Source organism: Calliopsis andreniformis, unplaced genomic scaffold (assembly GCF_051401765.1).
Source record: "Calliopsis andreniformis isolate RMS-2024a unplaced genomic scaffold, iyCalAndr_principal scaffold0156, whole genome shotgun sequence".
Taxonomy (NCBI): domain Eukaryota; kingdom Metazoa; phylum Arthropoda; class Insecta; order Hymenoptera; family Andrenidae; genus Calliopsis; species Calliopsis andreniformis.
The window spans coordinates 338,581-355,509 of NW_027480565.1; positions in this window are offsets into that span (position 1 = coordinate 338,581).

Sequence of the window (16,929 nt, forward strand, 5' to 3'; positions counted from 1 at the left end):
ATAATATCCATGATAATTATACCAAGACCCGTAATAATCATAATAATCATAATAATAACCATAATAGGTTCGGAAATAATCATAATATACTTTATACTAGCCATAACAACAATAATAGTCACAATAGCCATAATAATCATAATAGTCGTAATAATAACCATAATGAACTCGGAAATAATCGTAATAATCATTATAATAGCCATAATAGCCGTAATAATCATAATAGCCATAATAATCCGGATGGTGATCATAATAATCATACTAACAACCATAATGATCATAGTAATCATCATAATAAACAGAATAATCATGGAAATAATCTTAATAATCATTATGATTAACGTAATAACCATAATCATCGTAATAACCATAATGATCTTAATGATGACCATAATATTCATCATAATTATACTAAGACATATAATAATCAGAGTAATCACAATAATAAACATAATGAGCTTTGAAATAATCATAATATCCTTTATACTAGCCATAATACCCATAATAATCACAATAAGTAGAATAATCATAATAGTCATAATAATAACCACAATAAACTTGGAAATAATCATAACAATCACTATAATAGCAATAATAACCATAAAAATCATAATAGCCATAATAACTTGAATCTTGATCATAACAATCATACTAACAACCATAATAATCATAGTAATCATCATAATAACTACAACAATCATAAGAGTCCTAATAATAAACAGAATAATCATGGAAATAACCTTAATAATCATTATTATAGATATAATAGTCATAATAATCGCAATAACCATAATGATCTTAATGATGATCATGATATTCATCATAATTTTACCAAGATCCAAAATAATCATAGTAAACATAATAATAACCATAATAAGCTTGGAAATAATCATAATAACCATTATAATAGCCATAATATCCATAACAATCATAATAACTAGAATAATCATAATAGTCATAATAATAACCATAATAAACTAGGAAAGATTCATAATAATAATTATAATAGCATTAATAACAATAAAAACCAAATAGCCATAATAATTTGAATTTTCGTCATAATGATCATACTAACAACCATTATAATCATAGTAATCGTCATAATAACTACATTCATCAAAATAATCATTGTAATAATTATACTAACTATAATAATCGTAACACTCGTAATAATAAACAGAATAATCATGGAAATAATCTTAATAATCATTATTATAGACATAATAGCCATAATAATCGTAATAATCATAATAACTATAATAATCATAATAGTCATAATAATAACCATAACAAAATTGGAAATAATCGTATTTATCATTATAATAGCAAAACTAATCTTAAAAATCATAATAGCCATAATAATCTGAATGTTGATCATAATAATCATACTAACAGCCATAATAATCATAGTGATCATCATAATAACTACAATAATCATAAAAATCGTAATTGTAATGTTAATAAGCATAGCAATAATCACAATAATCATAGTAACCATAATAATCTTAATGATGATCATAATATCCATGATAATTGTACCAAGATCCGTAATAATCATAATAATCTTAATAATAAACATAATAGGTTCGGAAATAATCATAATATACATTATACTAGCCATAACAACCATAATAGTCATAATAGCCATAATAATCATAATAGTCGTAATAATAACAATAATGAACGTGGAAATAATCGTAATAATCATTATAATAGTCATAATAGCCATAAAAATCACAATAGCCATAATAATCAGAATGGTGATCATAATAATCAAACTAACAACCATAATGATCATAGTAATCATCATAATAAACAGAATAGTCATGGAAATTATCGTAATAATCATTATTATTAACGTAATAACCATAATGATCTTAATGATGACCATAATATATAGCATAATTAAACCTAGACATATAATAATCAGAGTAATCATAATACTAAACATAATAAGCTTTGAAATAATCATAATAACCTTTATACTAGCCATGGTAACCATAATAATCATAATAACTAGAATAATCATAATAGTCATAATAATCGGAATAACCATAATGATCTTAATGATGATCATGATATTCATCATAATTATACCAAGATCCATAATAATCATAGTAACCATAATAATAAACATAATAAGCTTTGAAATAATCATAATAACCGTTATACTTGCCATAGTAACCATAATAATCATAATAACCATAATAATCATAATAATTATAATAATAACCATAATAAGCTTGGAAATAATCATAATAAGCATTATACTAGCCATAATAATCATAATAATCATAATAACAGTAATAATCATAATAGTCATAATAATGACCATAATAAACTTGGAAATAATCATATTTATCATTATAATAGCAATAATAACCATAAAAATCATAATAGCCATAATAATTTGAATCTTGATCATAACAATCATACTAACAACCATAATAATCATAGTAATCATCATAATAACTACAACAATCATAAGAGTCCTAATAATAAACAGAATAATCACGGAAATAACCTAAATAATCATTATTATTGACATAATAGTCATAATAATCGCAATAACCATAATCATCTTAATGATGATCATGATATTCATCATAATTATACCAAGATCCATAATAATCATAGTAATCATAATAATAACCACAATAAGCTTGGAAATAATCATAATAACCATTATACTAGCCATAATAACCATAACAATCATAATAACTAGAATAATCATAATAGCCATAATAATAACCATAATAAACTAGGAAAGATTCATAATAATCATTATAATAGCATTAATAACAATAAAGATCCAAATAGCCATAATAATTTGAATTTTCAACATAATAATCATACTAACAACCATTATAATCATAGTAATCGTCATAATAACTACATTCATCAAAATAATCATAGTTATAATTATACTAACTATAATAATCATAACACTCGTAATAATAAACAGAATAATCATGGAAATATTCTTAATAATCATTATTATAGCCATAATAACCCTGATAATCATAGTAGCCGTAATAATCTTAATGATGAGCATAATATCCATCATAATTATACCAAGATCCGGAATAATCATAATAATCATAAAAATAACTATAATAGGCTTGGAAATAATCATAATAAACATTATACTTGCCATAACAACCATAATAGTCATAATAGCCATAATAATCATAATAGTCGTAACAATAACCATAATGGACTTGGAAATAATCGTAATAATCATTATAATAGCCATAATAGCCATAAAATCACAGTAACCATAATAACCTGAATGGTGATCAGAATAGTCATACTAATAACCATAATGATCATAGTAATCATCATAATAAACAGAATAGTCGTGTAAATAAACTTAATAATCATTATTATAGACATAATAGCCATAAAAATCGTAATAACCATAATGATCTTAATGATGACCATAATATTCATCATAATTATACTAAGACGTATAATAATCATAGTAACCACAATAATAAACATAATCAGGTTTGAAATAATCATACTAACCGTTATACTAGCCATAGTAACCATAATAATCGTAATAACCATAATAATCATAATAATTATAATAATAACCATAATAAGCTTGGAAATAATCATAATAAGCATTATACTAGCCATAATAATCATAATAATCATAATAATTATAATAATCATAATAGTCATAATAATAACCATAATAAACTTGGAAATAATCATATTTATCATTATAATAGCAATAATAACCATAAAAATCATAATAGCCATTAGAATCTGAATGTTGATCATAATAATCATACTAACAGCCATAATAATCATAGTGATCATCATAATGACTACAATAATCGTAATAATCGTAACTGTAATGTTAATAAGCATAGCAATAATCACAATAATCATAGTAACCATAATAATCTTAATGATGATCATAATATCCATGATAATTATACCAAGACCCGTAATAATCATAATAATAATAATAATAACCATAATAGGTTCGGAAATAATCATAATATACTTTATACTAGCCATAACAACCATAATAGTCATAATAGCCATAATAATCATAATAGTCGTAATAATAACCATAATGAACTTGGAAATAATCGTAATAATCATTATAATAGCCATAATAGCCATAAAAATCACAATAGCCATAATAATCTGAATGGTGGTCATAATAATCATACTAACAACCATAATGATCATAGTAATCATCATAGTAAACAGAATAGTCATGGAAATAGTCTTAATAATCATTATGATTAACGTAATAACCATAATCATCGTAATAACCATAATGATCTTAATGATGACGTTAATATTCGTCATAATTATACTAAGACATATAATAATCAGAGTAATCATAATAACAAACATAATAGGCTTTGCAATAATCATAATAACGTTTATACTAGCCATAATAACCATAATAATCATAATAACTAGAATAATCATAATAGTCATAATAATCGGAATAACCATAATGATCTTAATGATGGCCATGATATTCATCATAATTATACCAAGATCCATAATAATCATAGTAACCATAATAATAAACATAATAAGCTTTGAAATAATCATAATAACCGTTGTACTTGCCATAGTAACCATAATAATCAAAATAACCATAATAATCATAATAATTATAATAATAACCATAATAAGCTTGGAAATAATCATAATAAGCATTAGACTAGCCATAATAATCATAATAATCATAATAACTACAATAATCATAATAGTCATAATAATAACCACAATAAACTTGGAAATAATCATAACAATCACTATAATAGCAATAATAACCATAAAAATCATAATAGCCATAATAATTTGAATCTTGATCATAACAATCATACTAACAACCATAATAATCATAGTAATCATCATAATAACTACAACAATCATAAGAGTCCTAATAATAAACAGAATAATCATGGAAATAACCTTAATAATCATTATTATAGATATAATAGTCATAATAATCGCAATAACCATAATGATCTTAATGATGATCATGATATACATCATAATTATACCAAGATCCATAATAATCATAGTAACCATAATAATAAACGTAATAAGTTTTGAAATAATCATAATAACCGTTATACTTGCCATAGTAACCATAATAATCATAATAACCATAATAATCATAACAATTATAATAATAACCATAATAAGCTTGGAAATAATCATAATAAGCATTATACTAGCCATAATAATCATAATAATCATAATAAATATAATAGTCATAATAGTCATAATAATAACCATAATAAACTTGGAAATAATCATATTCATCATTATAATAGCAATAATAACCATAAAAATCATAATAGCCATAATAATCTGAATGTTGATCATAGTAATCATACTAACAGCCATAATAATCATAGTGATCATCATAATAACTACAATAATCATAATAATCGTAATTGTAATGTTAAAAATCATAGCAATAATCACAATAATCATAGTAACCATAATAATCTTAATGATGATCATAATATCCATGATAATTATACCAAGACCCGTAATAATCATAATAATCATAATAATAACCATAATAGGTTCGGAAATAATCATAATATACTTTATACTAGCCATAACAACAATAATAGTCACAATAGCCATAATAATCATAATAGTCGTAATAATAACCATAATGAACTCGGAAATAATCGTAATAATCATTATAATAGCCATAATAGCCGTAATAATCATAATAGCCATAATAATCCGGATGGTGATCATAATAATCATACTAACAACCATAATGATCATAGTAATCATCATAATAAACAGAATAATCATGGAAATAATCTTAATAATCATTATGATTAACGTAATAACCATAATCATCGTAATAACCATAATGATCTTAATGATGACCATAATATTCATCATAATTATACTAAGACATATAATAATCAGAGTAATCACAATAATAAACATAATGAGCTTTGAAATAGTCATAATAACCTTTATACTAGCCATATTAACCATAATAAACACAATAACTAGAATAATCATAATAGTCATTATAATAGCCATAATAAACTTGGAAATAATCATAATAACCACTATAATAGCAATAATAACCATAAAAATCATAATAAACATAATAATTTGAATCTTGATCATAATAATCATACTAATAACCATAATAATCATAGTAGTCATCATAATAACTACAACAATCATAAGAGTCCTAATAATAAACAGAATAGTCATGGAAATAACCTTAATAATCATTATTATAGATATAATAGTCATAATAATCGCAATAACCATAATGATCTTAATGATGATCATGATATCCATCATAGTTATACCAAGATCCATAATAATCATAGTAACCATAATAATAAACGTAATAAGCTTTGAAATAATCATAATAACCGTTATGCTAGCCATAGTAGCCATAATAATAATAATAACCATGATAATCGTAATAATTATAATAATAACCATAATATGCTTGGAAATAATCATAATAAACATTATACTAGCCATAATAATCATAATAATCATAATAATTATAATAATCATAATAGTCATAATAATAACCATAATAAACTTGGAAATAATCATATTTATCATTATAATAGCAATTATAACCATAAAAATCATAATAGCCACAAGAATCTGAATGTTGATCATAATAATCATACTAACAGCCATAATAATCATAGTGATCATCATATTAACTACAATAATCATAATAATCGTAACTGTAATGTTAATAAGCATAGCAATAATCACAATAATCATAGTAACCATAATAATCTTAATGATGATCATAATATCCATGATAATTATACCAAGACCCGTAATAATCATAATAATAATAATAATAACCATAATAGGTTCGGAAATAATCATAATATACTTTATACTAGCCATAACAACCATAATAGTCATAATAGCCATAATAATCATAATAGTCGTAATAATAACAATAGTGAACTTGGAAATAATCGTAATAATCATTATAATAGCCATAATAGCCATAAAAATCACAATAGCCATAATAATCTGAATGGTGGCCATAATAATCATACTAACAACCATAATGATCATAGTAATCATCATAATAAACAGCATAGTCATGGAAATAATCTTAATAATCATTATTATTAACGTAATAACCATAATCATCTTAATAACCATAATGATCTCAATGATCACCATAATACTCATCATAATTATACTAAGACAAATAATAATCAGAGTAATCATAATAATAAACATAATAAGCTTTGAAATAATCATAATAACCTTTATACTAGCCATAATAACCATAATAATCATAATAACTAGAATAATCATAATAGTCATAATAATCGCAATAACCTTAATGATCTTAATGATTATTTTGATATTCATCATAATTATACCAAGATCCATAATAATCATAGTAACCATAATAATAAACATAATAAGGTTTGAAATAACCACAATGACCGTTATACTAGCCATAGTAGCCATAATAATCATAATAACCATAATAATCATAATAATTATAATAATAACCATAATAAGCTTGGAAATAATCATAATAAGCATTATACTAGCCATAATAATCATAATAATCATAATAATAACCATAATAAACTTGGAAATAATCATATTTACCATTATAATAGCAATAATAACCATAAAAATCATAATAGCCAGAATAATTTGAATCTTGATCATAATAATCATACTAACAACCATAATAATCATAGTAGTCATCATAATAACTACAACAATCATAAGAGTCGTAATAATAAACAGAATAGTCATGGGAATAACCTTAATAATCATTATTATAGATATAATAGTCATAAAAATCGCAATAACCATAATGATCTTAATGATGATCATGATATTCATCATAACTATACCAAGATCCATAATAAACATAGTAACCATGATAATAAACATAATAAGGTTTGAAATAATCATCATGACCGTTATACTAGCCATAGTAACCATAATAATCATAATAACCATAATAATCATAATAATTATAATAATAACAATAATAAGCTTGGAAATAATCATAATTAGCATTATACCAATCATAATAATCATAATAACCATAATACCCAATAATAATCATAATAGTCATAATAATAACCATAATAAACTTGGAAATAATCATATTTATCATTATAATAGCATTAATAACCATAAAAAAATTACAGCCATAATAACCTGAATGTTGATCATTATAATCATACTAACAGCCATAATAATCATAGTGATCATCATAATAACTACAATAATCATAATAATCGTAATTGTAATGTTAAAAATCATAGCAATAATCACAATAATCATAGTAACCATAATAATCTTAATGATGATCATAATATCCATGATAATTATACCAAGACCCGTAATAATCATAATAATCATAATAATAACCATAATAGGTTCGGAAATAATCATAATATACTTTATACTAGCCATAACAACAATAATAGTCACAATAGCCATAATAATCATAATAGTCGTAATAATAACCATAATGAACTCGGAAATAATCGTAATAATCATGATAATAGCCATAATAGCCGTAATAATCATAATAGCCATAATAATCCGGATGGTGATCATAATAATCATACTAACAACCATAATGATCATAGTAATCATCATAATAAACAGAATAATCATGGAAATAATCTTAATAATCATTATGATTAACGTAATAACCATTATCATCGTAATAACCATAATGATCTTAATGATGACCATAATATTCATCATAATTATACTAAGACATATAATAATCAGAGTAATCACAATAATAAACATAATGAGCTTTGAAATAATCATAATAACCTTTATACTAGCCATATTAACCATAATAAACACAATAACTAGAATAATCATAATAGTCATTATAATAGCCATAATAAACTTGGAAATAATCATAATAACCACTATAATAGCAATAATAACCATAAAAATCATAATAAACATAATAATTTGAATCTTGATCATAATAATCATACTAATAACCATAATAATCATAGTAGTCATCATAATAACTACAACAATCATAAGAGTCCTAATAATAAACAGAATAGTCATGGAAATAACCTTAATAATCATTATTATAGATATAATAGTCATAATAATCGCAATAACCATAATGATCTTAATGATGATCATGATATCCATCATAGTTATACCAAGATCCATAATAATCATAGTAACCATAATAATAAACGTAATAAGCTTTGAAATAATCATAATAACCGTTATGCTAGCCATAGTAGCCATAATAATAATAATAACCATGATAATCGTAATAATTATAATAATAACCATAATATGCTTGGAAATAATCATAATAAACATTATACTAGCCATAATAATCATAATAATCACAATAATTATAATAATCATAATAGTCATAATAATAACCATAATAAACTTGGAAATAATCATATTTATCATTATAATAGCAATTATAACCATAAAAATCATAATAGCCACAAGAATCTGAATGTTGATCATAATAATCATACTAACAGCCATAATAATCATAGTGATCATCATATTAACTACAATAATCATAATAATCGTAACTGTAATGTTAATAAGCATAGCAATAATCACAATAATCATAGTAACCATAATAATCTTAATGATGATCATAATATCCATTGTAATTATACCAAGATCCGTAATAATCATAATAATCATAATAATAACCATAATAGGTTCGGAAATAATCATAATATACATTATACTACCCACAACAACTATAATAGTCATAATAGCCATAATAATCATAATAGTCGTAATAATAACCGTAATGAACTTGGAAATAACCGTAATAATCATTGTAATAGCCATAATAGACATAAAAATCACAATAGCCATAATAATCTGAATGGTGGCCAAATAATCATACTAACAACCACAATGATCATAGTAATCATCATAATAAACAGAATAGTCATGGAAATAATCTTAATAATCATTATTATTAACGTAATAACCATAATCATCTTAATAACCATAATGATCTCAATGATGACCATAATATTCATTATAATTATACTAAGACAAATAATAATCAGAGTAATCATAATAATAAACATAATAAGCTTTGAAATAATCATAATAACCTTTATACTAGCCATAATAACCATAATAATCATAATAACTAGAATAATCATAATAGCCATAATAATCGCAATAACCATAATGATCTTAATGATGATCATGATATTCATCATAACTATACCAAGATCCATAATAATCATAGTAACCATAATAATAAACATAATAAGGTTTGAAATAACCATAATAACCGTTATACTAGCCATAGTAGCCATAATAATCATAATAACCATAATAATCATAATAATTACAGTAATAACCATAATAAGCATGGAAATAATCATAATAAGCATTATACTAGCCATAATAATCATAATAATCATAATAATCATAATAGTCATAATAATAACCATAATAAACTTGGAAATAATCATATTTATCATTATAATAGCAATAATAACCATAAAAATCATAATAGCCATAATAACCTGAATGTTGATCATAATAATCATACTAACAACCATAATATTCATAGTGATCATCATAGTAACTACAATAATCATAATAATCGTAATTGTAATGTTAAAAATCATAGCAATAATCACAATAAACATAGTAACCATAATAATCTTAATGATGATCATAATATCCATGATAATTATACCAAGATCCGTAATAATCATAATAATCATAATAATAAGCATAATAGGTTCGGAAATAATCATAATATACATTATACTACCCACAACAACTATAATAGTCATAATAGCCATAATAATCATAATAGTCGTAATAATAACAATAGTGAACTTGGAAATAATCGTAATAATCATTATAATAGCCATAATAGCCATAAAAATCACAATAGCCATAATAATCTGAATGGTGATCATAATAATCATACTAACAACCATAATGATCATAGTAGTCATCATAATAAACAGAATAGTCATGGAAATAATCTTAATAATCATTATTATTAACGTAATAACCATAATCATCTTAATAACCATAATGATCTCAATGATGACCATAATATTCATCAGAATTATACTAAGACAAATAATAATCAGAGTAATCGTAATAATAAACATAATAAGCTTTGAAATAATCATAATAACCTTTATACTAGCCATAATAACCATAATAATCATAATAACTAGAATAATCATAATAGTCATAATAATCGCAATAACCATAATAATCTTAATGATGATCATGATATTCATCATAATTATACGAAGATCCATAATAATCATAGTAACCATAATAATAAACATAATAAGGTTTGAAATAACCATAATAACCGTTATACTAGCCATAGTAGCCATAATAATCATAATAACCATAATAATCATAGTAATTATAATTATAACCATAATAAGCTTGGAAATAATCATAATAAGCATTATACTAGCCACAATAATCATAATAATCATAATAGTCATAATAATAACCATAATAAACTTGGAAATAATCATATTTATCATTATAATAGCAATAATAACCATAAAAATCATAATAGTCATAATAATCTGAATATTGATCATAATAATCATACTAACAACCATAATAATCATACTAACAACCGTAATAATCATAGTGATCATCATAATAACTACAATAATCGTAATAATCGTAAATGTAATGTTAATAATCAGAGCAATAATCACGATAACCATAGTAACCATAATAATCTTAATTATGATCATAATATCCATGATAATTATACCAAGACCCGTAATAATCATAATAATCGTAATAATAACCATAATAGGTTCGGAAATAATCATAATATACTTTATACTAGCCATAACAACCGTAATGGTCATAATAGCCATAATAATCATAATAGTCGTAATAATAACCGTAATGAACTTGGAAATAACCGTAATAATCATTGTAATAGCCATAATAGACATAAAAATCACAATAGCCATAATAATCTGAATGGTGATCATAATAATCATACTAACAACCATAATGATCATAGTAGTCATCATAATAAACAGAATAGTCATGGAAATAATCTTAATAATCATTATTATTGACGAAATAACCATAATCATCGTAATAACCATAATGATATTAATGATGACCATAATATTCATCATAATTATACTAAGACATATAATAATCAGAGTAATCATAATAATAAATATAGTAAGCTTTGAAATAATCATAATAACCTTTATCCTAGCCATAATAACCATAATAATCGTAATAACTAGAATAATCATAATAGTCATAATAATAGCCTTAATAAACTTGGAAATAATCATAATAATCACTATAATAGCAATAATAACCATAAAAATCATAACAGCCTTAATAATTTGGATCTAGATCATAATAATCATACTAACAGCCATAATAATCATAGTAATCATAATAATAACTACAACAATCATAAGAGTCCTAATAATAAACAGAATAAACATGGAAATAACCTAAATAATCATTATTATTGACATAATAGTCATAATAATCGCAATAACCATAATCATCTTAATGATGATCATGATATTCATCATAATTATACCAAGATCCATAATAATCATAGTAATCATAATAATAACCACAATCAGCTTGGAAATAATCATAATAACCATTATACTAGCCATAATAACCATAACAATCATAAAAACTAGAATAATCATAATAGCCATAATAATAACCATAATAAACTAGGAAAGAGTCATAATAATCATTATAATAGCATTAATAACAATAAAGATCCAAATAGCCATAATAATTTGAATTTTCATCATAATAATCATACTAACAACCATTATAATCATAGTAATCGTCATAATAACTACATTCATCAAAATAATCATCGTAATAATTATACTAACTATAATAATCGTAACACTCGTAATAATAAACAGAATAATCATGGAAATAATCTTAATAATCATTATTATAGACATAATAGCCATAATAATCGTAATAATCATAATAACTATAATAATCATAATAGTCATAATAATAACCATAATAAACTTGGAAATAATCGTATTTATCATTATAATAGCAAAACTAATCATAAAAATCATAATAGCCATAATAATCTGAATGTTGATCATAATAATCATACTAACAGCCATAATAATCATAGTGATCATCATAATAACTACAATAATCATAAAAATCGTAATTGTAATGTTAATAAGCATAGCAATAATCACAATAATCATAGTAACCATAATAATCTTAATGATGATCATAATATCCATGATAATTGTACCAAGATCCGTAATAATCATAATAATCTTAATAATAAACATAATAGGTTCGGAAATAATCATAATATACATTATACTAGCCATAACAACCATAATAGTCATAATAGCCATAATAATCATAATAGTCGTAATAATAACAATAATGAACGTGGAAATAATCGTAATAATCATTATAATAGTCATAATAGCCATAAAAATCACAATAGCCATAATAATCAGAATGGTGATCATAATAATCAAACTAACAACCATAATGATCATAGTAATCATCATAATAAACAGAATAGTCATGGAAATTATCGTAATAATCATTATCATTAACGTAATAACCATAATGATCTTAATGATGACCATAATATTCAGCATAATTAAACCTAGACATATAATAATCAGAGTAATCATAATACTAAACATAATAAGCTTTGAAATAATCATAATAACCTTTATACTAGCCATGGTAACCATAATAATCATAATAACTAGAATAATCATAATAGTCATAATAATCGGAATAACCATAATGATCTTAATGATGATCATGATATTCATCATAATTATACCAAGATCCATAATAATCATAGTAACCATAATAATAAACATAATAAGCTTTGAAATAATCATAATAACCGTTATACTTGCCATAGTAACCATAATAATCATAATAACCATAATAATCATAATAATTATAATAATATCCATAATAAGCTTGGAAATAATCATAATAAGCATTATACTAGCCATAATAATCATAATAATCATAATAACAGTAATAATCATAATAGTCATAATAATGACCATAATAAACTTGGAAATAATCATATTTATCATTATAATAGCAATAATAACCATAAAAATCAAAATAGCCATAATAATCTGAACGTTGATCATAATAATCATACTAACAACCATAATAATCATAGTGATCATCATAATAACTACAATAATCATAATAATCGTAATTGTAATGTTAATAATCATAGCAATAATCACAATAATCAGAGTAACCATAATAATCTTAATTATGATCATAATATCCATGATAATTATACCAAGACCCGTAGTAATCATAATAATCATAATAATATCCATAATAGGCATTAAAATAATCATAATAAACATTATACTAGCCATAACAGCCATAATAGTAATAATAGCTTTAATAATCATAATAGTCATAATAATAACCATAATGAACTTGGATATAATCATAATAATCATTGTAATAGCCATTCTAACTATAAAAATCATAATAGCCATAATAATCTGAATGGTGATCGTCATAATCATACTAACATCCATAATAATCATAGTAATCATCGTAATAACTACAATAATCAGGACAGTCGTAATAATAAACGGAATAATCATGGAAATAATCTTAGTAACCATTATTATAGTCATAATAATCATAATAAAAGTAATAACCGTAATGATCTTAATGATGATCATAATATTCGTCATAATTATACCAAGACTCATAATAATCATAGTAGCCGTAATAATAAACATAATAAGCTTTGAAATAATCATAATATCCTTTATACTAGCAATAGTACCCATAATAATCACAATAACTAGAATAATCATAATAGTCATAATAATAACCACAATAAACTTGGAAATAATCATAACAATCACTATAATAGCAATAATAACCATAAAAATCATAATAGCCATAATAATTTGAATCTTGATCATAACAATCATACTAACAACCATAATAATCATAGTAATCATCATAATAACTACAACAATCATAAGAGTCCTAATAATAAACAGAATAATCACGGAAATAACCTAAATAATCATTATTATTGACATAATAGTCATAATAATCGCAATAACCATAATCATCTTAATGATGATCATGATATTCATCATAATTATACCAAGATCCATAATAATCATAGTAATCATAATAATAACCACAATAAGCTTGGAAATAATCATAATAACCATTATACTAGCCATAACAGCCATAATAGTAATAATAGCTTTAATAATCATAATAGTCATAATAATAACCACAATAAACATGGAAATAATCATATTTATCATTATAATAGCATTAATAACCATAAAAATCAAAATAGCCATAATAACCTGAATGTTGATCATAATAATCATACTAACAACCACAATAATCATAGTGATCATCATATTAACTACAATAATCATAATAATCGTAACTGTAATGTTAATAAGCATAGCAATAATCACAATAATCATAGTAACCATAATAATCTTAATGATGATCGTAATATCCATGACAATTATACCAAGATCCGTAATAATAATAATAATCATAATAATAACCATAATAGGTTCGGAAATAATTATAATATACATTATACTACCCACAACAACTATAATAGTCATAATAGCCATAATAATCATAATAGTCGTAATAATAACAATAGTGAACTTGGAAATAATCATATTTATCATTATAATAGCAATAATAACCATAAAAATCATAATAGCCAGAATAATTTGAATCTTGATCATAATAATCATACTAACAACCATAATAATCATAGTAGTCATCATAATAACTACAACAATCATAAGAGTCGTAATAATAAACAGAATAGTCATGGAAATAATCTTAATAATGATTATTATTAACGTAATAACCATAATCATCTTAATAACCATAATGATCTCAATGATGACCATAATATTCATCAGAATTATACTAAGACAAATAATAATCAGAGTAATCGTAATAATAAACATAATAAGCTTTGAAATAATCATAATAACCTTTATACTAGCCATAATAACCATAATAACCATAATAACTAGAATAATCATAATAGTCATAATAATCGCAATAACCATAAGGATCTTAATGATGATCATGATATTCATCATAATTATACCAAGATCCATAATAATCATAGTAACCATAATAATAAACATAATAAGCTTTGAAATAATCATAATAACCGTTATACTTGCCATAGTAACCATAATAATCATAATAACCATAATAATCATAATAATTATAATAATAACCATAATAAGCTTAGAAATAATCATAATAAGCATTATACTAGCCATAATAATCATAATAATCATAATAACAGTAATAATCATAATAGTCATAATAATGACCATAATAAACTTGGAAATAATCATATTTATCATAATAATAGCAATAATAACCATAAAAATCATAATAGCCGTAATAATCTGAACGTTGATCATAATAATCATACTAACAACCATAATAATCATAGTGATCATCATAATAACTACAATAATCATAATAATCGTAATTGTAATGTTAATAATCATAGCAATAAGCACAATAATCAGAGTAACCATAATAATCTTAGTTATGATCATAATATCCATGATAATTATACCAAGACCCATAGTAATCACAATAATCATAATAATATCCATAATAGGCATTAAAATAATCATAATAAACATTATACTAGCCATAACAGCCATAATAGTAATAATAGCTTTAATAATCATAATAGTCATAATAATAACCATAATGAACTTGGATATAATCATAATAATCATTGTAATAGCCATTCTAACTATAAAAATCATAATAGCCATAATAATCTGAATGGTG